The 22,211-nt window shown below is 34.2% G+C and overlaps 1 long non-coding RNA gene across 1 annotated transcript; it reads left to right on the plus strand.

Annotated features, from left to right (window-relative positions):
- Positions 1-1,129: 1,129 nt before the first annotated feature.
- On the plus strand, positions 1,130-3,037 carry LOC145640906 (uncharacterized). The gene is made up of 3 exons (XR_014115002.1): positions 1,130-1,464; positions 2,673-2,749; positions 2,988-3,037. It is a non-coding gene; the product is annotated as an uncharacterized LOC145640906 (long non-coding RNA).
- Positions 3,038-22,211: the final 19,174 nt, after the last annotated feature.

Consider the following 22,211-nt stretch of genomic DNA (forward strand, 5'->3'; position numbering starts at 1 on the left):
GTCAACTTCCGTTTCTTGTTAGCAAAGATTCACCTTTAATCAACCAACAATGTGCACTTGCAAGAAGATTAAAGAATATCAAGCATATAAAGACTTTAATCACAAATAAATCAATTCTAAACCCTAGAACATGCTCTAGGTCCAACTACACCACAACCATCCCCTTAATGGGGAAATTACTCACTAATCATGATAATAACAAGATTAATCAACAAATAATCAAGAATCAACATGATCAACAAGCAATACCAACAACTAAAATAATAATCAAAATAAACAAATAAAAATAGAGGAGAGAGAGTAAGAAATTGCTCATTAATTGAAGATGAAGGTCTACAAAGGATTGAACAAGCTCCTTCTTCAAAATCCAAGTTCATTAATGAAGAAAACCTCACTTTCTCTCTCTACCAAAGAAGACTAATCCTAACCTAACCTAAAACTACAACTAACTAGAGAGAGGAATAGATAGTTATTGAATGTTCTTTTAATTACCCTAAAAATTGGGTATCTATACTAAGCTAGCCAACACTAGTAGAAAAAGCCTCATTTGCATCGCCATATTTGCGTCACTCATTCTAAAGAACGAAGCAAATGTGTATTTTTACAATACTTTAAAGTTATTTGCGTCGCTTGTTATTAAAGAAGCGACGCAAAAAACAAATGTATGTTAGCTTTCTATCATTTGCGTCGCTCTTATTTATTAAAGCGACGCAAATAAGTTTATTATTTGCGTCACTCATTTACTGACAAGCGACGCAAATAAGGCACTGAATAATTTGCGTCACTCCTTTAATAAATGAGCGACGCAAATAACAAATTTTCAGCATTTCAGATTTTGTTATTTGCGTCGCATTTTTATTATAAAGTGACGCAAATAACTCTGCTTTAGGTTACCCATTCTGCGCTTTTGACCTTAGCTTTTCACTTTCACTAATTCACTAAACTGCAAATCCCCAGCTTTTCAATTTCGACCCTTCAATCCAACAAATTCGCCCAAAAAACACCCACAAATTCGCCCAAAAAACTGCAAATTCCCAGCAAATTCAACATCCAAAATCGCAATCAAGTTCAACACCCATAATCGGCAGCAAATCCGAGCAATTTCGAGCTAAAATTTAGACTAAAAACCCTAATTAATTCGAACCCTTAAACCCCAGAAAAATTGATTATTTTCGACCAAAAATCCCCCATTTCGAGCAAAAAATGTACTCAATTCCATACGAATTCGAACCCTAGAAACCCCAAAAAATTCAATTAAAAATCCTGCTGAAAAAATTCGAGCAATATCTGATATTTTCGAGTGGAAAAATCGCTTAATTTCGCCCCCAAAAACCCGAGGAAGTTCAAGCAAATTACAGCAATGTTGAATTTTTGAATTTTCGAGTGGAAAAATTGCTTAATTTCGCCCCCAAAAATCGATTTCGGCTCGACATTGTTGAATTTTAGAAATCAATTTCACCTATGGTAAGATTGCTTCTATTTATGTTCAATCTTTTCATGGTAGATAGAATGTAGCATTTAACTTGAACTTTTAGTGTTAGTTCACTAATTAGAATGTTCAATCTTTTATGTTCAATCGATTTCGGCTCGGACTTAGTTTAATTTCAGGTTTAGTGTTAGTTCACTAATTAGAATTTATATGGCAGATTTAATTGAATTTTTATAATTTTCAGTCATTGAATTTTCATTTGAGCATATTGCATACTTGTGAATTTCAGTCATTGAATTTTTGAAGTCAATTTTCATCTGAGCATATTGCATAGTCATTGAATTTATATGGCTGTTTTGCAATATTTTACTGGTTGCTTGTTTGCATCTTTGAACAGTCTGTAGAATAGCATAGTCATTTGAGCATATTGCATAGTCCCTGAAAACGGATATGTACCATACCGGCATACCCAAGCCTAAATAGCATAGTCAATAACGCATGAATAAATTGTTAACTTTGCAATTTAAGCCAGTAGTAACTTTTAAAAACTAAAAACCCGAGAAGGCGTTGCATGATAAGCCAGGCCTCTAGCTTATGTCCTAATAGAGAAGTGATATTGTAATTGGAATGCTAGGCTTAATCATCTGGGATCTTTTCAATATTATGTACGGTATAATTATGGAGCAAATATTGAACTTTTTCTCTTTGGGTCTTTGACCTTTAGAAGTAGGCGGATACTTGTGAAGGTATCACAACCTCACAGGTTATGTACTCAGCCTTAGTTTTTCTCTGGCGTGTAGGAAATTGTCTTTTACTTTCTCTATGTAGTTTAGTTAAGTAAGGAGCTTATTATTACTTCATGTTATTGGCGTAGGAGTGCAGTCAACTTGACATAATTGTTCACCTGCAAAGCCTGCTTTTATGCAATCTGTTCTTCCACCCAGTGAAATGTGCATTGTTCAAAGCCTGGATACAATTTGCGGTAAAAGTTTTTTGGGGCTTTTTTTTTTTTTTTTTGAAATACCATGGTTTCTTTGAAGTTTCAAACTTCAAACTAAAGTAATTTAATAGATTGTGTTCTTTTACTATGGATAATTGTTAGTGCTCCATTTGTTCTGCAAATTTGTTTGCATTTAGTCTGTAGATTTTTACAGTTGCTGTTTTGCAATATACTACTGGTTGACATCTATGATTCTTTGAATGTCCTATTAAAATTATTTTTTATCATTTAATTTTTTTGTAGGCATCATCATAATGGGCGATGGGAAGCACGAATTGGGTGCGTTTATGAGAACAAGTACCTCTACTTAGGCACTTTCAGTAATGTCCTGAACTCTATTTCTCTCGTGCTCGCTCTTGTTCTATGAGATTTAGGATCACGAGCACACACGCAAATACGTGGTCAGACAAAGTAATAAAGTCAAATTTGATCAGAAAAGAAAACAAAAAGAGGATTAAAGAATAGAATCAATGCCGAATAACAACTTTTATGTCACATACATGGTAGATTAAGTTGAATCAACTATGTTGGTTTAATATATGTAATTTTTTATGGCAGATTCTTAATTATGCGGAAGTGAATTCCACAAGTTGCTCGAGGTTCTGGTTGTGGACAAACGATTAAGGCGGTAGTACGCATACGAGATTGTCTTCACTTGTGGTATATATATCTGAACCATTCTTTGCAATATTAACTTATTTGTTCTGGTTGGTATAATGATTGTGAATTGTATGAGATTTTTAATTGTGATATAATTGATTGGAATTGCAATAATACTTGCATCATTGACTTAGATACCCGTTCAGGGCTTACTCATTAGGAGTAAGTCTTGAATAGTCCCCGGTTTGGGACTGTTCTTGAATGTTCTATCTCATTTAGGTGATAACTACTTGAATTGTTTTGGATCTAAGAAGATCATGGCTCACTATTTCCCGATTGTTCTCTGGGTACATATGTTGATATCCGATTATCTACATTGTGTGCTTGGAGAACTGTAGGGAAATGCTGCCGGATTTTCTTTAGAACCAAACTTTACAAGTAGTTATTAGTGAGATAGGACATTCAAGAATGGGTTAGGATTTTTGTTGAATTAGCTACAATCTTGAATTAAAACTTTCCTCTTGTATATTTGTTGTGTTGATAGGATTTTTCAAGAACTACACCGTACACCGAGGAGGAGATAAATGAGATCCGAGATATTTGGGCAGAGTATTTTATATGTAATGTTGAACTTTAGATTTATCAGATCACTTAGCGCATGTTTGACTCTTGTTTTGGATTATAGGCTTGAAATGAAGTAATTTGGTTAATTGGTGTTGGGATGATGAGTATAATGTGTATGATATTGAGAAGTAAATTATTGGACAGGTTGTTAATATAATGCCGTCATTCCCAATTTTATGGGTAGGCCAAATTACAAAGGAGACTCTGCCGAAATTTACATTTGCATTATTCAATAATATTGCATTTTAATTTCAATTATATTAGCGTTAGCATATTACTTTATACCTAGGAAAACAGGTACTACAAACATATATACAAGGCAATTATTATATTATAATTTTTTAAAAAAAAAAATTCACCTCATTTGCGTCACTCCTATATAAACAAGTGACGCAAATAACAAAAAATCCATTTATTGGAAGAGTCATTTGCGTCGCTTGTTTATTAAGGAGCGACGCAAATAATAAAATTTTTTTATCAAAAGAGTCATTTGCGTCGCTTGTTTATAAAGGAGCGACGCAAATAACTTAAAAGAAGTTTATCAAAAAAGTCATTTGCGTCGCTCTTTTATAAAGGAGTGACGCAAATGACTTTTCTGATAAACTTATTTTAAGTCATTTGCGTCGCCCCTTTATAAACAAGCGACGCAAATGACAAAAAGTAAGTTTATATAAAAAGTCATTTGCGTCGCTTGTTTATAAAGGAGCGACGCAAATGACAAAAAATAAGTTTATAAAAAAAGTCATTTGCGTCGCTTGTTTATAAAGGAGCGACGCAAATGACTCTTATTTGCGTCGCCCCTAGGAGCGACGCAAATGACTTAAAAGTCATTTGCGTCGCGAGCAGTTGCGTCGCTCATAGAAGCGACGCAAATACACTATAAATGAGCGACGCAAATAAGCCTTTTTCTACTAGTGCAAAGTAAGAAAAATAAAAGAAGGAAAAATAAAATAGAGAAAGAAAAGGAAAATAAAAAGAAAAATAAAATAGAAAAGAAATAAAAGAGAAAATAAATAAGAAAAGGAAAAAGAAAAAAAAGAAAAAGGAAATAAAAAAATAAAAGAAAAGAAAATAGAAAACAAAACCCATACATTCCCCCAAAACAATCAGCAACCCGATTTCCCCTTTCTTTCACCTTCATGGTTGCTTCAATTATCATCATCACCATTCATCAAAATCCATCATCACCGCACATCATCATCACAAATCAAAGATCAACGGCCATCACCAAGCTTCAATCGTTCGTTCCTCATTAAACATCATGTGCGAGTCTCGTGAAGCGGTTCGGTCGAACCATGGGTTGGTGCAGCCGAACTACGGGGTTGGTTCGGTCGAACCATGGGTAGGTTCGACCACTCCTCTTCGATTAACGAAACCCACGAAGTCTCTGTCTCGAACTTCGACCGAACCACCAACGGTTTGCCCGAACCCGATTGAAATCGAATTTGCTCTGATTTGGGGCTGTTGCTGTGCGAATTGGTGATGCGGGGTGATTGTGTTGCTGTTGGTCTTGTTGGTGGTTGAGAACGGTGGCGCGGCTGGTGGTAATTGGGTTGGTTTTGCAGGCTATAAATTGGTGGTTGAAGGTGAGGGTGAGCAGGGGTTGCGCGAAGGTGGATGAAGGCTGGTGGTTGGAAGTTGGATTGGTTGGGGATTGGCAACCGGTGGCTGTTGCAGTGGGTTGTTGGTGTTTGCGGAGTTGTAGGCTAGGTTGCGGTTTGTTTGTGTTGGTGATGCTACGGCTTGTGTGTGTTGGTTGTGGTGTGGTCAGGTGGTTTGGTGGTGGCTGGTGCTGCGGGGTGAAGTACATGGCTGGTCGAGGGAGCTGCTGTGAGGTGAGGGTGGAAATGGTGTTTTGGTGTGGTGGAGGATAAGGGGAAAAGAGAGGAGGAGTGTGGTGAAGGATAAGGGGCAGCAGGTTGCGGTTTGTGTTTGACTCAACTTGGAACCCGAACTTATTTGACATAAAACCCGAACCCCTACACACAAAACCGAGGAGAAATTGGGATAAATAAAATAAAAATAAAAATAAATAAAATGAAAATAAATAAAATGAAATAGAAAATAAGAGACACAAAACTAAGACTAAAAATAATTAAAACTACGCAAGAAAATAAGATAAAAATAAAAAAGGAAAATAGACTAAAACTAATAAAATAAAGAAAATAAACTAAAGCACACCAAAATTACCAAAATAAGCTAGAAATGTTATTAAGAGAAAACAAGAGAAAGAAAGGGAAAATAAGATAAAATAAACACGAAAATGACTCTAAAACTACTCCCTAAGAGTGACATAAATGTCACTCATCAAATTCCCCCAAGCTAAACCTTTGCTCGTCCTCGAGCAAAGCTAAGGCAAAAGAGAACAAGATGGAATTATTGAAAGCAAAGGAAACAAAATAGAAACAAAGAGAAAGAATGTACACTAACTCACTGTCGTAGGAATCACGGATGCATTTAGCGTATGCATCAAGCCCTTTAAACCCCTATGTCGCCAAAGAGGACGAGTAAGCTCTCGTGAGGGTTTCCTAAGAGGTTTAACCCACAACTCTTGGCAACACATAGCATTCAAGGCAAAGGTGAAATCAAGAAAACTCGAGTTTTGATATTTCAAACCAAACACAAACAATGGGCTAAATGCACAAGAATACAAACCTTTCTAGACATTAAAGGTAGCCAAGCAAAAGAATAGCTAAGGTTGATGCACACATAAAGCATGCAAAGGGTAGAGAACTTAGAGGGACTTACACTCCTCCTTATCTCCAACCAAACTCCCGCATCCTCACTACTTTTGCATCCACTTTTAAGGTGATATCTCGAGATTCCTCGAAGGAATCGGAAGAAATAATCAATGAAAAACATTTAGGCTACCCGACATCTTGGCATTGATAGCTCGCTCAATAGGCTTGGCTTGATTACCCTCCATCGGTAGTAACTAAACCTCACTAAGGTCAAAAGGTCTTAAAAGGGTTGAAACGTTTAGGCTAGGGTAAAGGGTGTGGAAATAAATTTGGAAATTGGTGGTAAACTTAGAAGTGAAGCAAGGTTGATCATTCCTCAATTCAAATTCAATAAACTACCAACTTTCAAATCAAAAATTCTAGCAACACCTCCCCCAAGCTTATTCTTTTTCAACCAAACAACAAATATTTTTGTATTTTCTCAATATTTTCTTCTTTTTTTTTTCATTTCTTTTTATTCTTTGCTCTCGCCTCTTTTAACTTTGAGCGGCTTTTTCTTTCATTTCCTTTATTTTCTTCTCATTTACTCAACCCATTCAACATAACAAATATAAACACAAGTACCAAAATTTGAGTTTTTTCACTTATTTTTCATTCTTTTTCTCACTTTCATTAACCAAAAATACAAATCAAGTCCCAAGAATGCTTCACAAAAACTAATAAAGGTGAAAATAAAGCAAAGGTCCATTGGTTTGTAATGTGGTTATGCCAAAGAAGGGAAAATGGCTCAAATTGGGTTACTAAATGAGCAAATGCAAAAGAAAAATAAAAGAAAAGAAAATAATAAAACAAAACAAAAATCCTAATTGCCTTTGTCTTCCCCTAGGTTGGTTCGGTCTCGATCTTGGGTAGATTAAGCCAAATTCTCGATATAAGCTAGCAATGCCAAGGATCCAAACGCCACACATGCAAGAAATGTAGAAGGCTAGAACAAAATAGACACATCCTCACAAAAATGACGGTAGTGGAGTAGCAAAAATCACCTTTAAAGCTTCAACTAGCTAGAGAGCGACAACCATCTTACCACAAACCAAGTGAGCTAAGGTCTCATAGCCCTTAAGTTCTACTACCTTGGCAATGTTATATGTGTGAACTAACCTCGACATTCAAGTGCACAAAAACCTCTAACAACTAGCAAAGAGGGTATTCTAGGTGCTAAAGCCCAATTATGTCCAAGTTTAAAACAAAACATTTTGAAACTTGCCTTGAATGCCATGGAAAGACACTATACACACAAATATTCACAAAACCAACAATACTCAAGAATGCATATACAATAGTGCAATATGAAAGCATGATCAATCAAAACTACATATACCAAAAGTCAACTCAATAAGGCGCTCATGGCCATCCAAACATAGAAAACCAATCTCAATAATAGACTTTGGCAAGTATGAGAGAAATAAATCAAGCAATCATGAGACTATGGATTAAGAAACCACCAGGAGATATAGATAACCCCCCCAAGCTAGCGAATAACTACTCCCCCAAGCTAGAATGGAGCATTGTCCTCAATGCTCAAAATAAAGGCACAAAGGGTGGGTGGGAGGGGAAGGAAGAAAACTCATTCACACAACAATTCATAATCATACAATCCAAATGCAATTAAGAAAGCAAATCCAAGATGAGGGAAGAAGGAAAGAGTAAACCAAATGTGAGGTGGGTGTTGAAACCCGCAATTGAGCACATTGTCCACAATTTCATCTAATTCATCGTCTTTGTTGCTTTTCCAAATGCAAGCAATCATTGGTGTGCTTCTTCTCAAGGAGCTCAATCCAAAATCCTTGCACATGAGTATATGCATCGAGTACCTATACACATAGACAAGAGAGTAAACAAAAATGAGAAACACAAAAGAAAGAAAAAGAAAGCAATAAAACACGGGTTACTTCCCGCAAAGGCTTGCTTAACGTCCAAGCATGACCAATCTAGTAAATAACCCGACAAAGAACGCAATAGCTTGTCATATGCACCGGCAAACATATCAAGAAATAGAGCATACGCGATGCTCATATGACAAGCAAACATAAAGTACAAGGAGACTTTATGCTTGAGAGAAGGGAGAAAAGAAAAAGTAAAAGAATCAAAAGAAAAATCAAGAAAATAAGAAGAAAAAGTAGAAGAAGAAAAAGAAAAATCCTCACAAAAATCTTTTTGGTTGGCATTATAACTCTTTTCCTCATCAACAATGAAAGAGTTAGGGGCTTCGGAAGCATGAATAGGAAGAGGATCCCTAAGAGGTTCTTTGAGAAAAGAAGGGAGGAACATAGGATAGTAGGAGATATGGTTAAACCTTTGGGAAAAAGGTGTATGAGAAAGGCAAAAAGGGGTAACTAATCCCTCATCACAAGATTTCACATCACTAATGAGGGAATGAAAATCAGTCATGGAATCCTCAAATGAAGAACCCTCGTGTTCTACATCTCCCTCAAGCTCAAAAACTCCAAGGTAATCAACCTTATCCTCATTTTCACCACAATAAACATTCTTTCCTTCTACTATCTCAAAATCAAGAGTGAATGGGGGCAAATTTCTCTCAAACTCATCTCTTTCTAATGAAGCTTTATCAATGAACTCACTCATAAGGTTATGGGCTACCGTTTGAAACTCAAGAAAAATTTGGGCCATAATCTCAAATGAGTCCAAATCATCATGGATAGACGAGTCAAAAGCTTGCTCATTGGAATCATCTAGGGGACTATGGGGCACACCTTTAGAATTCATGCAAAAATCGGATGCAATATGAGAAAGAGCATGCACTTCATCATCATTTGAATGTACCTCATTACATTAAGCTATAGAGGGAGGGGAGTTGAAATCATGCATTACATGGTCACTATGGGGAGCATCAAGCACATCATGGGAATTCATATTAGACAAATCATGACAATTAGCATCAACATTAAAAGCATGAGAATCCCGAACATAAGTCTCATGATTGGCCCTCTCCCAATCATAATTATCCCTAGCTAACCATGAATAGAAATCCCAAGCTTCATCCGAAGACATGTCTTGAAATTTACCATTTAACATATTATCAACTACTCCTCTAAAATTCTCATTTAATCCCAAATTGATGATTTCACAATAATCACCCTTGGTTAAACCTTTAACACCATCTAGGAAATCCTCAAGTCTATTGAAATACACCCAAAACGGTTCATTATCAAATTGAGGAATAGAAATATAAGCCATTTTTTTCTCAAACAAAACAAAGAGAACAAAAACAAATCAAAAGAAAATATAAACAATGGACTAGTCTCAATAAGATAACATGACGGTAATGGAAGCCGTTCCCCGGCAACGGCGCCAATTTGACAGGGGAATAAACGCGTCGTCAATTTTCTATCCCTAGATCAAATACAATTTATACAACCTAAACAAACCTAATACGAGTATAAGGCAAGCATAGGGGTCGAACCACAGAGAACGGTAAACACCACCAAATGTTATCAACAATTAAGCTAGTCCGGAATAGGGGATAAATAAACTAAAGTCTAAAAATGCTAAAACAAGAAATAAAACATTAAGGGAAATGGTTTAGGTATAGAATTCACTTGAACATAAACAAAGGCATAGAAATTGAATTAATTATGAACTAAACATGCTCGAATATCGAAATTAAGAATCCAATCTAGCCGCCTTCCGGGGTCAATTGGCTTCTCCTAACATAGCCTCTATGTTTCCACATTAGAACCATATACTAGGAGGTACTATTAAATAACAATCGATAGTAATGAACCTTAACTAAGTCAACTTCCGTTTCTTGTTAGCAAAGATTCACCTTTAATCAACCAACAATGTGCACTTGCAAGAAGATTAAAGAATATCAAGCATATAAAGACTTTAATCACAAATAAATCAATTCTAAACCCTAGAACATGCTCTAGGTCCAACTACACCACAACCATCCCCTTAATGGGGAAATTACTCACTAATCATGATAATAACAAGATTAATCAACAAATAATCAAGAATCAACATGATCAACAAGCAATACCAACAACTAAAATAATAATCAAAATAAACAAATAAAAATAGAGGAGAGAGAGTAAGAAATTGCTCATTAATTGAAGATGAAGGTCTACAAAGGATTGAACAAGCTCCTTCTTCAAAATCCAAGTTCATTAATGAAGAAAACCTCACTTTCTCTCTCTACCAAAGAAGACTAATCCTAACCTAACCTAAAACTACAACTAACTAGAGAGAGGAATAGATAGTTATTGAATGTTCTTTTAATTACCCTAAAAATTGGGTATCTATACTAAGCTAGCCAAAGTAAGAAAAATAAAAGAAGGAAAAATAAAATAGAGAAAGAAAAGGAAAATAAAAAGAAAAATAAAATAGAAAAGAAATAAAAGAGAAAATAAATAAGAAAAGGGAAAAGAAAAAAAAGAAAAAGGAAATAAAAAAATAAAAGAAAAGAAAATAGAAAACAAAACCCATACATTCCCCCAAAACAATCAGCAACCCGATTTCCCCTTTCTTTCACCTTCATGGTTGCTTCAATTATCATCATCACCATTCATCAAAATCCATCATCACCGCACATCATCATCACAAATCAAAGATCAACGGCCATCACCAAGCTTCAATCGTTCGTTCCTCATTAAACATCATGTGCGAGTCTCGTGAAGCGGTTCGGTCGAACCATGGGTTGGTGCAGCCGAACTACGGGGTTGGTTCGGTCGAACCATGGGTAGGTTCGACCACTCCTCTTCGATTAACGAAACCCACGAAGTCTCTGTCTCGAACTTCGACCGAACCACCAACGGTTTGCCCGAACCCGATTGAAATCGAATTTGCTCTGATTTGGGGCTGTTGCTGTGCGAATTGGTGATGCGGGGTGATTGTGTTGCTGTTGGTCTTGTTGGTGGTTGAGAACGGTGGCGCGGCTGGTGGTAATTGGGTTGGTTTTGCAGGCTGTAAATTGGTGGTTGAAGGTGAGGGTGAGCAGGGGTTGCGCGAAGGTGGATGAAGGCTGGTGGTTGGAAGTTGGATTGGTTGGGGATTGGCAACCGGTGGCTGTTGCAGTGGGTTGTTGGTGTTTGCGGAGTTGCAGGCTGGGTTGCGGTTTGTTTGTGTTGGTGCTGCTACGGCTTGTGTGTGTTGGTTGTGGTGTGGTCAGGTGGTTTGGTGGTGGCTGGTGCTGCGGGGTGAAGTACATGGCTGGTCGAGGGAGCTGCTGTGAGGTGAGGGTGGAAATGGTGTTTTGGTGTGGTGGAGGATAAGGGGAAAAGAGAGGAGGAGTGTGGTGAAGGATAAGGGGCAGCAGGTTGCGGTTTGTGTTTGACTCAACTTGGAACCCGAACTCATTTGACATAAAACCCGAACCCCTACACACAAAACCGAGGAGAAATTGGGATAAATAAAATAAAAATAAAAATAAATAAAATGAAAATAAATAAAATGAAATAGAAAATAAGAGACACAAAACTAAGACTAAAAATAATTAAAACTACGCAAGCAAATAAGATAAAAATAAAAAAGGAAAATAGACTAAAACTAATAAAATAAAGAAAATAAACTAAAACACACCAAAATTACCAAAATAAGCTAGAAATGTTATTAAGAGAAAACAAGAGAAAGAAAGGGAAAATAAGATAAAATAAACACGAAAATGACTCTAAAACTACTCCCTAAGAGTGACATAAATGTCACTCATCAGGAGGGCACCTCGATCATTTTAGCAGAAGTTTCTCTCTACTTATTGAAGAAAGAAGTAAAGCCTTCATTCTCCTTTTGTTTTAGCATCTCAAGTTGTCTATAATCGGTTTTAACTTGAATATTACATTTATATCTATCAATGAAAGCGTTTACTATCTATTCCCAGGTAGAGCTTTTCTCTTTGTCAAGGGAGAAGAACCATTGTTGGAAAACAGTTTCAAGAGATAAGGAAAACAAGGAATGAAAGACTTTCTTATCAATCCCCTTAATGTTCATTATATTTTTAAAGGCTCTTAAGTGAAGATAAGGATTATCGGTTGCCTTGAACTTAGGGATATCAGTAGCATTGAACTTCTGCGGAAGAAGCTCCTTGTCCACCGAGACCCCTTGTGAGCTAATGCCCTGGAATTTATAGTCATTAGATATCTTGCTCAAGCTTTCTTGCATGAGCTCCATTTGTTGTTGCTTTACAGGATCATTAATTTGAAGGGTTAAAGTCTTCAACACTTCAGTTACGTCAGCCAACTGCTTCTTAAGTTCATTGACTTCTTCTTGACTTGCCATTATCTTCTTAGATTTTCTTTTCCAACTCACTGGTTTATCAAAAAGTAGAACATGAACAAAATGTTGTCCTTGATTAATCGCCCTTCTCTCCTTGACCAAGTACTGTGGAAAGGGAAATTAGGTATATCGACAGTTAATTATTTGACTCAAACTCTATTAAACATGCAACAGATGGAAGGAGGTTGGAAGAATGAAGGTTGTGATATGGAGAAATCATGTAGAGAATGGAAAGATGATGTAGATGGAGAGATATGAAAAAAATTAGGAATAGAATGTACCCCCAACTCAAATGACGGAAAAAACCGACTCATGCATGAACCTAAGACATGGTCATGGTGATATATACACAATGTGTGTGCTAAGACTAGTGAGTGTATGTGACATGTTAAGACTCGTGTCATGACTGTGTGGCTAGACTCAAGCAAAGACTAAATTAAGACCTCACGTATATTCATTAAACTGGACAGACTGTGGTATTTTAGTCACAACTTTCTATCTGTGACTCTGATTGGGATGAAACCAACGCCAAATTAAATATAAAACTCGGGGCTACAGATTCATAGGCTTTACAACTCGTAACTCTTTTAATAACTCCAGCTATGACCAAAACAAGTTGACGTTTGTGCAGTATACGGGAATAAAAATCTGGGTTGACTTTAAAGGAACTATGACTCGATTTTAAGGTATTTTTTAGTTCTAGTAAATTAATTAAGCAAAGTCTTTTAGTCGTTGATTAGTTTATTAAGACTTATTTGCAAACACAAGTCAAACCAAACGGTTAGTTTAATCACATGTAAGTATGCACAAGTAAGAGATGCACAAGTAGTCAAGTAGTCACAACATGATGCAATGAGTTTGTAACCTAACCATGGCTCTAGTTCTCTAAAGTTCGGGATATGGGTTAGTCAAAGAGGGTCCATGGTTAATTGTTCGGATGCACCGCGCGGAAGCCTTACCTTTTGAAGGGTTGGCGCGAGTGGATAGGACATCGCGAGTTAAAAACTCGCTTCCATGCATGGTTTGGTGAATTCAACATTCTCGGATGTACCCTTTGTTGCATAGAGCGTTCAATCAGGTAGATGGAGCATGAATTTCCAGAGGGTTATGTCCATATGTAGAAAACATATTGGTTTCTAAAAAGTGAGAAAAACTCAATCAGAAAGTAGGATTGAGCAAACAGTGCTAAAAACTGGTCAAAATTAGCACGCATATTTCTGGCTCGGTATTGGAAGAACTTTGTGCCATCGAACAGAGGTCGTCGCCGCAATTTGGCTCTGGCGCCTGGCGACAGGAGTGTCGCCTGGCGCCAGAGTCAAATCCTCGGCGACATACTATGTTTTCTGATGCTAGTTCCTACATGCCTCAGCAGCTTTCTGTGCTCGATAAAATTTTCCAGTTTCGCGCAGCATTATTTCGATCCTAGTTGTGAAAGATATTCCTCAAATTTCCTACGTGTACTAAATCCTATGTTTTTAACTCATTACGGATGGTCTTTCCAATGAGATCTTTTTTATGCATATAACAATAATGTTAATCAAAATTACGCACATGAAATACTTAGAACTTTTCGAGTCTCATCCATTCATTCTAAGTCATTGCCGAAATAAATTTCAGGAATTAAAATAGAAATCCTCCCCAGTGGAGTTGCCAAAAACTGTAGGAAATATTTCAAGCATTACCCCAAACTTGAACCCAAATGTGATCATACACTAAAGTACGGTGGCGTCCAAAGGGAAAGAAGATAAAGAAAAAGAGTCGCCAACAAGTTTTAGGAACTTGTAAACCGTTCACGAGGTGAAGGTTACACCCCTTAACGATCCAGGAGATTGTCAACTCCAATAGGTCTTGAACCATGACTGCTAGTTTGGGGATGAAAGTACAAATCCAACCTAAAAGAGATTGAACCTTCCCTAATAATAGGACTCTAATTTATTCTGATCGTATTCATGTGCGCTTTCTGACTAACATGCAATCAATAGATTTACCCTAAACCTATTTATCTATGTTGGTTGAATATTAATGCACAAATAAAACTATTATTGGCGATCACTTGAATTATAATCAAATTAACCCTAAACAAGATTATTAATTATCTTATTAAGCGTGATTACAAGTACCAATTCCCTTTAAACATGCATAAAAGGTGTGATCAAGCAATTGCAATATATAAAATCAAGCAACATAATAATCATAATAAAAATAATTATAATCATAATAACAACCATAATTAAAATAATTATGTTAAAGCATAATAATAGCAAGATCCTAGGCATGTTAATAACAAACCCTAGCATGTCACTAAACAATAAAAATCAAGGCTTTAGCCCTAACATGATACTAACATGAATATATAGGAAGAACATAGGAAGCATCGTAGGGATCACAATTGTCATATTTGATATTATAAATTATAGCTATTACCCTAAACATTATACTAGGAAGATCAAAACATCCTAACATGACACTAGGAATAAAAATAATAATCTAAGCATGATTTCTATACCATAATACCAATAAATCAATTAAAGTAATTACTTGGATGTCTCATATCTCTTTCTAATAACAAAATACACACGTTAGTAACTTCAAGGAAAATAATAAACAATTAAATTAAACTAAATAATTGAAATACAGATTTGGGACCAAACCCTCATAAATTAAAACCTTTCACGTCTAGGGCGAAGGCAACTTTGAACTTGGCTAGGTGTTTCTAGATATTGTGAATGCGAAATTTTGTATGCAAAAGGCTAGTTTAGAAAAGAGAGAGAGAGAGAGAGAGAGAGAGAGAGAGAGAGAGAGAGTAATCAACATATTCTTGATGAGAGTTGGTCACAGAAAACGGAGGTTTTAGGAGGCTATTTATAGAAAAAATCAGCCGGACATGATAAAAAACGAATCAGAGTTTTGAAAAGAATAAAACACGACCACAACGCCAAACACGTGCTTGTCGCCAAACGCTGGAGTGCAGCGCCAGACGCTAGGTATGTCACCAGACACTGCAATTAGTTTTCCACGCGTTTTCTTATTTTGATAAAATTTAGCCGCATGAAAGGACAAAATCGTATTTTCCTTAAAAACACTTCTTTTATTCTGATTAAAACTCTTAAAAGTCAACTAAAGTCAATTTATCAATGCTAATTAAATTAGGAATGAAAAGAACCTTCTAGAAGAATCTAGAAGACTATAATCTATTCTAATTGCATTAGGAATGATAAATCAATATTAGGCCCTCCTCTAGATTATTGGGCCGCAAATAAATATCAAATCGAGCCCAGTTTAGTAATTTGGCCATAACTTCCTCATTATTCATCGGAATTGGGCTTATAACATATCGTTGGAAAGCTCTTTTCGAACCCGACCCAACTACACCATTATTAGACCCTTATCATGGACCAAACTAAACTGGAATTCACGTTTTCTTAGAGTAGGTTTTCAAAAACAGAGAGAAAGAAAAGAATTAAAAACTAACCGCAACACTAGACTTTCCACACTTTCACTTCATTCGATTATGATTCGACGAGAAAGGTACTCATCACCGGGTTTTGTTTTGGGGAGACACAAATGGGTGTCTACACGAGGAAACCTTCTAGGGCCCAACTGGAAGTAAAACCTCGACTCACCTAGGGATTTTCAATACAAACATTTCACTATAATAGGCAACTCTCCTAGTACAACCTATTATTATAGACCTGTTTCACAAGTTCCGCCACGGACACTTGCTACCTAATAGGAACCTATCCTGCCGACCCAAGACACTTTTCAAGTTCCTTTCACTTGACCCAAGACACACTCAGGTTCCTTTCAATTGACCCAAGACACACTCAGGTTCCTTTCACTCACTGTGCACTCACAGCTACCACTTGAAGTTTATAGAATTCAAACTCATACATGAATTTTAGAGAATTCAAACCCATCACACCCCAATACCCAAAATACTCAAACCCTTTTTCCCATTATAAGATCTCATTAAATAACTCTAAATACATATTGTGGTACCTGGTTTTTAGTGGACATAAATTAGTCTATAAAAGGTTCCACTTAAGTATCTGATAAGACTTATAAACAAAACTTAGAGTCGTCACCTTATTTTTATCCGAATAAGGACGGATTTTAGAGCAGTCAATTTTAAGAAATTAAAACTTAATAAAAATCAACTGCTAACTCCATAATAGGAAATAAGGCACAAGGTTCGGGGTTTAGGTTAAGAGAATCGAACGTCTGGAACTCGTCTTCTCTTCCGTTCTATGGAACAGGCTCTTACTATTGCGTTGTCAAAAATCAAGTTTTAAGACATATTAACCACATAAAAAAAAATTAATACAAGGTAGGTTTGAGCACCAAAGTTGCACTACGTACCGATCATAGTGAGATTTTGAATTCACTCACGGATCAAAACCTTCGTAGTTCAGACAAATGCCATGTTTTAAATAACCAATTCTATTAGGTTTTTAATTTGGGTTGTCGACATAAATGTCATTTTTGTAAGTGGGATTTTAGTGATCTTTGACGGATTCACTCATAAAAGTAAAATGAACCACCTTGGTTGAGGAAGATCACCCCGATTAGTGATCACAAAAAAAAAAATGTCTTTTGAATAAGACAATTCAAACATGCGTACCAATTGACGACTTTTTAGTGGGTCAAGGTATTTTTTGGAGCGAAACTGTAAGGGTTCACTATATAATCTCACTTTGGGTTTAAATTCACTCAAGGTTAATTTTAGTAAGGTTTTAAGGGTTATGTGTTTAGGCTTAATGGAATTGATCAAATAAAACACGACACCTATCAAGGCCTTACTTCCAAATAAAAGGGAACAATAAACTATTTAATCATATCCAATTGTCAATTAATCCATCGGGTAATTATGATGGGATATAAGTTTATTTTCATGGAGATGGATAATTGTTACAACCTTATACAACTAAATAATTAATCTTAACCTCATGTTTGGAAATGAGGCCATAACCTCATATTAACTATCATTACTTATTAAAAACAAACAAACAAGTTATGATTCATTCTTGTGTCGCAAAAGGATTTGAAATTAAAAAGGTTCACGAAATTATAAAAGAAAATAATAGACTTTTATTTCTGAAGTCATCTTTAAAAGAAAATTAAAGTTCTTAGGACATCAATTATTTCAAAAGTCATCTTAAAATAAAATTAAAGATTTTTAAAACAACGACATTTAGAATTAAAGACTCTTATTTCTGAAGTCATCTTTAAGGTAAGATTAAAGTTTCTCAAAATAATACTTAGAAATAAAGCTTGTTAAAACTCTTATTTCTAAAATCACCTTTTAAAAAAAAATTAAAACATTTTTTTTAAGATTTCATAAGTTTAAAAGTATATATATATATATATATATATATATATATATATATATATATATATATATATATATATATATATATATATATATATATATATATATATATAATATAGTGTAATATAGGTTTCATACCACCATTAGGTTCTTAAAAAGAAATTAATAAATTTTTTTTAAAAAAAAGCAATTAAGAAAAAAACGTACATATTTCATCTTTTTGATAGCTTGAACTAAAAAAATCATTAAAAATCATAGAAAAATCGAAAAAATTATTGTGATATATGGTTGGAAAGCTCTTGAAAATTTCTATCACTTGAGCTAAAGAACTGGAATGATTCTGGTCTTAAAGGTTCTTTAACAGGCCATCTTTGGGACATGGTAAGTAGTTCTTTACTCTTGAACAACCTTTGCTTAAACTCTTAATTCCTTAGGTCTTTAAGCTCACTTTAAGAAATACATCATTCTTTTAAAAAATATATTAGGTAGTCACGTGAATGTATTAACCTTTCATATTTAAAATGCATTATAAAGAGATACAATGCAAAATGCAATTAACCCCCCCCCCCCTTTGTAACCTATCACCTCACCAATAGGCTTGACTTTCTAATGTGGAGTAATGAAAGATTTAGGGCTAATTTAGCACCTAATATTATCATTACCCCTATTGGTAACACCACATGAAAACAAACACATTAGTTAGCATAATAATAATAATTAAGGAAATTAAGAAAGGAATAAAGATAATACCTTGAACTAGATGTAGCAATTTTTTGGATAACCCTTCTTACTTATCAAGAATGAAAAGATGATTACTCCTTAGTTAAAGTGTAATAAAGAGACTAAGTGATTTTTTTTTGGAATTTTGAGACATTAAAAGAAATTAATGCAAAATAAAGCTACAAAACTTTTTTTTTTTTTTTTGATTTTTTAATTATAGAAAATAATCTTGAAAAATAAAACTAAATCTTAACAAAGAATTTTTTTTTTTAGTTATTTTTTAATATAGACTAGGATACTTGAGCAATTAAACTAATATTTTTAACAAAGATAATAACAACAACAATACTTGAACTTGAAATATTTTTGTGTTTTTTTATAGGAATTAAAGATAATAACAATACTTAAATAAAAAAAATAGAAATAGCAACTTAATTATAAGATTCTTTTAATAAGCTAATAACTTAAAAATAAAGCTAAATTAGAGAGATTTTAACTAAAACAAATATTAGAAGAGAAATTTTTAGAGATAATTTTTAGAGAGAGAAGTTGTAAGAATTTTTTGATGTCTTTAAAACTTGAGAATTAGGGGGGTATTTTTAGGAAAATAAAAGGGTTAATTTGTAAATAAAAGAAAGTAAATAAATTAAAATTCAAGGATTATTTTGGTAAATATCAAGATTTTGGTAATAATGAGAATCTTAATATTAAATTCTCTTGTTTTACATGTAACAAACTTGCTAATCTGTTTTGCAACACTTAAACTGATAAAATAAAGAAAATCGTAATAAAATCAACTATAATATTCACATAATAAAAAAGGTTCTAAAATGCCATTTTATATATATATATATATATATATATATATATATATATATATATATATATATATATATATATATATATATATATATATATATATATATATATATATATATATATATATATATATATATATATATATATATATAACCAAGTCGTGCCATAACTAAAAAAAAAATAATACTCACATGGTATACAATAAAAGAGTGCCTAAATTTAATTAGTGACTATTATATTCACCAAGATGTTAAAACAACACTTATACAAAAAAAAATCAGCTCTGAGAGGTCAGCTCTAAAAGATACACAAAGACATCAGGTTACAATACTAATAGGGTTGGACAAAATATCTCAGAGTTAGTAAAAAATGTAAAAAGTGAAATAACACCTGCCCTCATAAGATGGTACATATAAACTTACCCAAGAATATCTAAACATACGACAAAACCTTATACATACGAGCATTTCAAATAATAACCCTTACTAAAAAAGTAGATCATATAAAAATCATAAGATTGACATGGTCAACGTGAAAATATATTATACAATATTAAGTCATACAACATGAATTTAAGGTGGTCAAGAGTAAAATATATTCCCTTGACCAAATGACCTAAAAAAAAAAAGGTGAACTCTTATCTTGCTTTACTCTACTAAAACACAAATTTATATTTATCATAGTCGTAAAAAACAAAGACAAAAGATACAAAACTAGATCAAAACGACAGAAAAACAAATAAAACGGAAGCCAAATTCACGTCGGCGAAGCAAATCAACGTAACGGAAATTACTATTTGGAATAGTGTCAAATAGTGTTTGAATAGTGTTAAATAGTGTTTTGAATAGTGAGATGTAATACATGACACGTCTGAAATCTAGCTGTCCCAATTAGCGTCAGATAAATATTGATGCAATTGGTCCAAATTGAAATTTATTGGATACAATATTAACCGCGGGGGATAAAAAAAAGGTGACGTTATTTCACTGTTGACAATTGCTTATCAAAACTGACAAAAGAATACACAAACTAGACTGAGTAAACAAACCATAAAAAAATTATAAGACTAAAAACAAAAAAAAAAAAAAAAAAACGATGGGTTATAAGACTAAAAACAAAAAAAAATTATAAGACTAAAAACAAAAAAAAATAAAAAATTATAAGACTAAAAACATATTAATATACTTACTATACTCTAAAGGGTTAAACAATTCTTGCTTATAAGGAAAATGACACATTCCCCTGGCGAGACAAAAAAAAAATATTTACTTTATACTATACGATTATTATACATACACGTATAAAAAATACGGTCTAAAATACGTACTTTTTACTATAAAAAGAAATTACCCTTATCCAAAATCTCCACTCACCACTTAATTCTTATCTTCTTCCATCTTCCTTCTTACCCGAAAAAATGAAACAAAAACCACCATTAAATTCAAACACCATGTTTCAAGAAAACCAAGAAGATCAGCCTGTCTTCACCTTTGAGGAAGACATGAGGATGATAAGGGTGTACTTCATGTACATTGTGGGGCTAGTGGTCCTCCTAATGGCTGTATTAATTTACTTGTTAATCCATAAGTAAAAACCCGAAAATAACTTCGGTAGAGCAGGGTAGAAATGCATGTAGTGTTAGTTGTACTTCAATATTTTGTAATTTAGTAGTTTAGAAGTACAAATTATAACATGTATTTTGGGAACTATGAATAAAAATCATTATTATTACTCGTTTTCTTTGTTTTAAATAATAAAACGAGCGTCATTAAGTTTATAAAAATAATTAGCAAAATAATAATAATTATTTGCAAAGAAAACGATAACTATTAATAAAAGATAATTAATAATGATAATTACAAAGGTAAGATCAAAATTTGGTGTCTACAGATTGCCCCACATTGATTGAGTTTAAATAAAACGATAATCAATGTTTGAGAAAAGACACAAAATTTTGATGTATGTTAAAAAAAAAAAATCCTAATTGATCTTCATTTAAACATTGACCTGAGTGCAGTTGAAAAACTGGCTACAAAATAGAGTGAAATTCTCACTCAACTGCAACACAAATGTTGGCTTGGGTGCAGTTGAAAAACTGGCTGAAAAATAAAGTGAAATTCTCACTCAATTGCAACACAAATGTTGGCTTAGGCGCAGTTGAAAAACTGGCTGAAAAATAGAGTGCAATTCTCACTCAATTGCAACACAAATGTTGGCTTAGGTGCAGTTGAAAAACTGGCTGAAAGAGAAAGAAAAAAAAATAGAGTGAAATTCTCACTCAGTTGCAACACAAATGTTGGCTTGGGTGTAGTTGAAAAACTGGTTTAACCTTGCAGAAGATTAAAACTCCGATTTTCACGAGCTTGAAGAAAAAATAACAATCATTCTTGAAAAAAACACAGTTTATGGATTTCGGATGCAAAAACAGCAGGTGGTTTGCACTGAGTTTTCGGAAGAGTAAACTCCTTCGGCCTTTTCTTCGTGGCTCCATTACCAACACCAACCCTATAAAAGGAGGTGTTATTCATTCTTTTCTACGCCAAATCAAACTTCCTTCTTCTTCTTTCAAGCTTCTTAAGTCTTATTTCTTCTCTCCTCAAATTTCTAAGAAAAAATGAATGCCATATTTCAAGAATTCAATGAAATCAGTGGAGCTAGAAAGCTCCAGATAAAAGGGGTGGTAGAAAATATTTCTCCCCCTCGTCTTTCCCCTTATACAAG

The sequence above is a fragment of the Chenopodium album genome, chromosome 7 (genome assembly GCF_948465745.1).
Source record: "Chenopodium album chromosome 7, dcCheAlbu1.1, whole genome shotgun sequence".
NCBI classification, from domain to species: Eukaryota; Viridiplantae; Streptophyta; class Magnoliopsida; order Caryophyllales; family Amaranthaceae; genus Chenopodium; species Chenopodium album.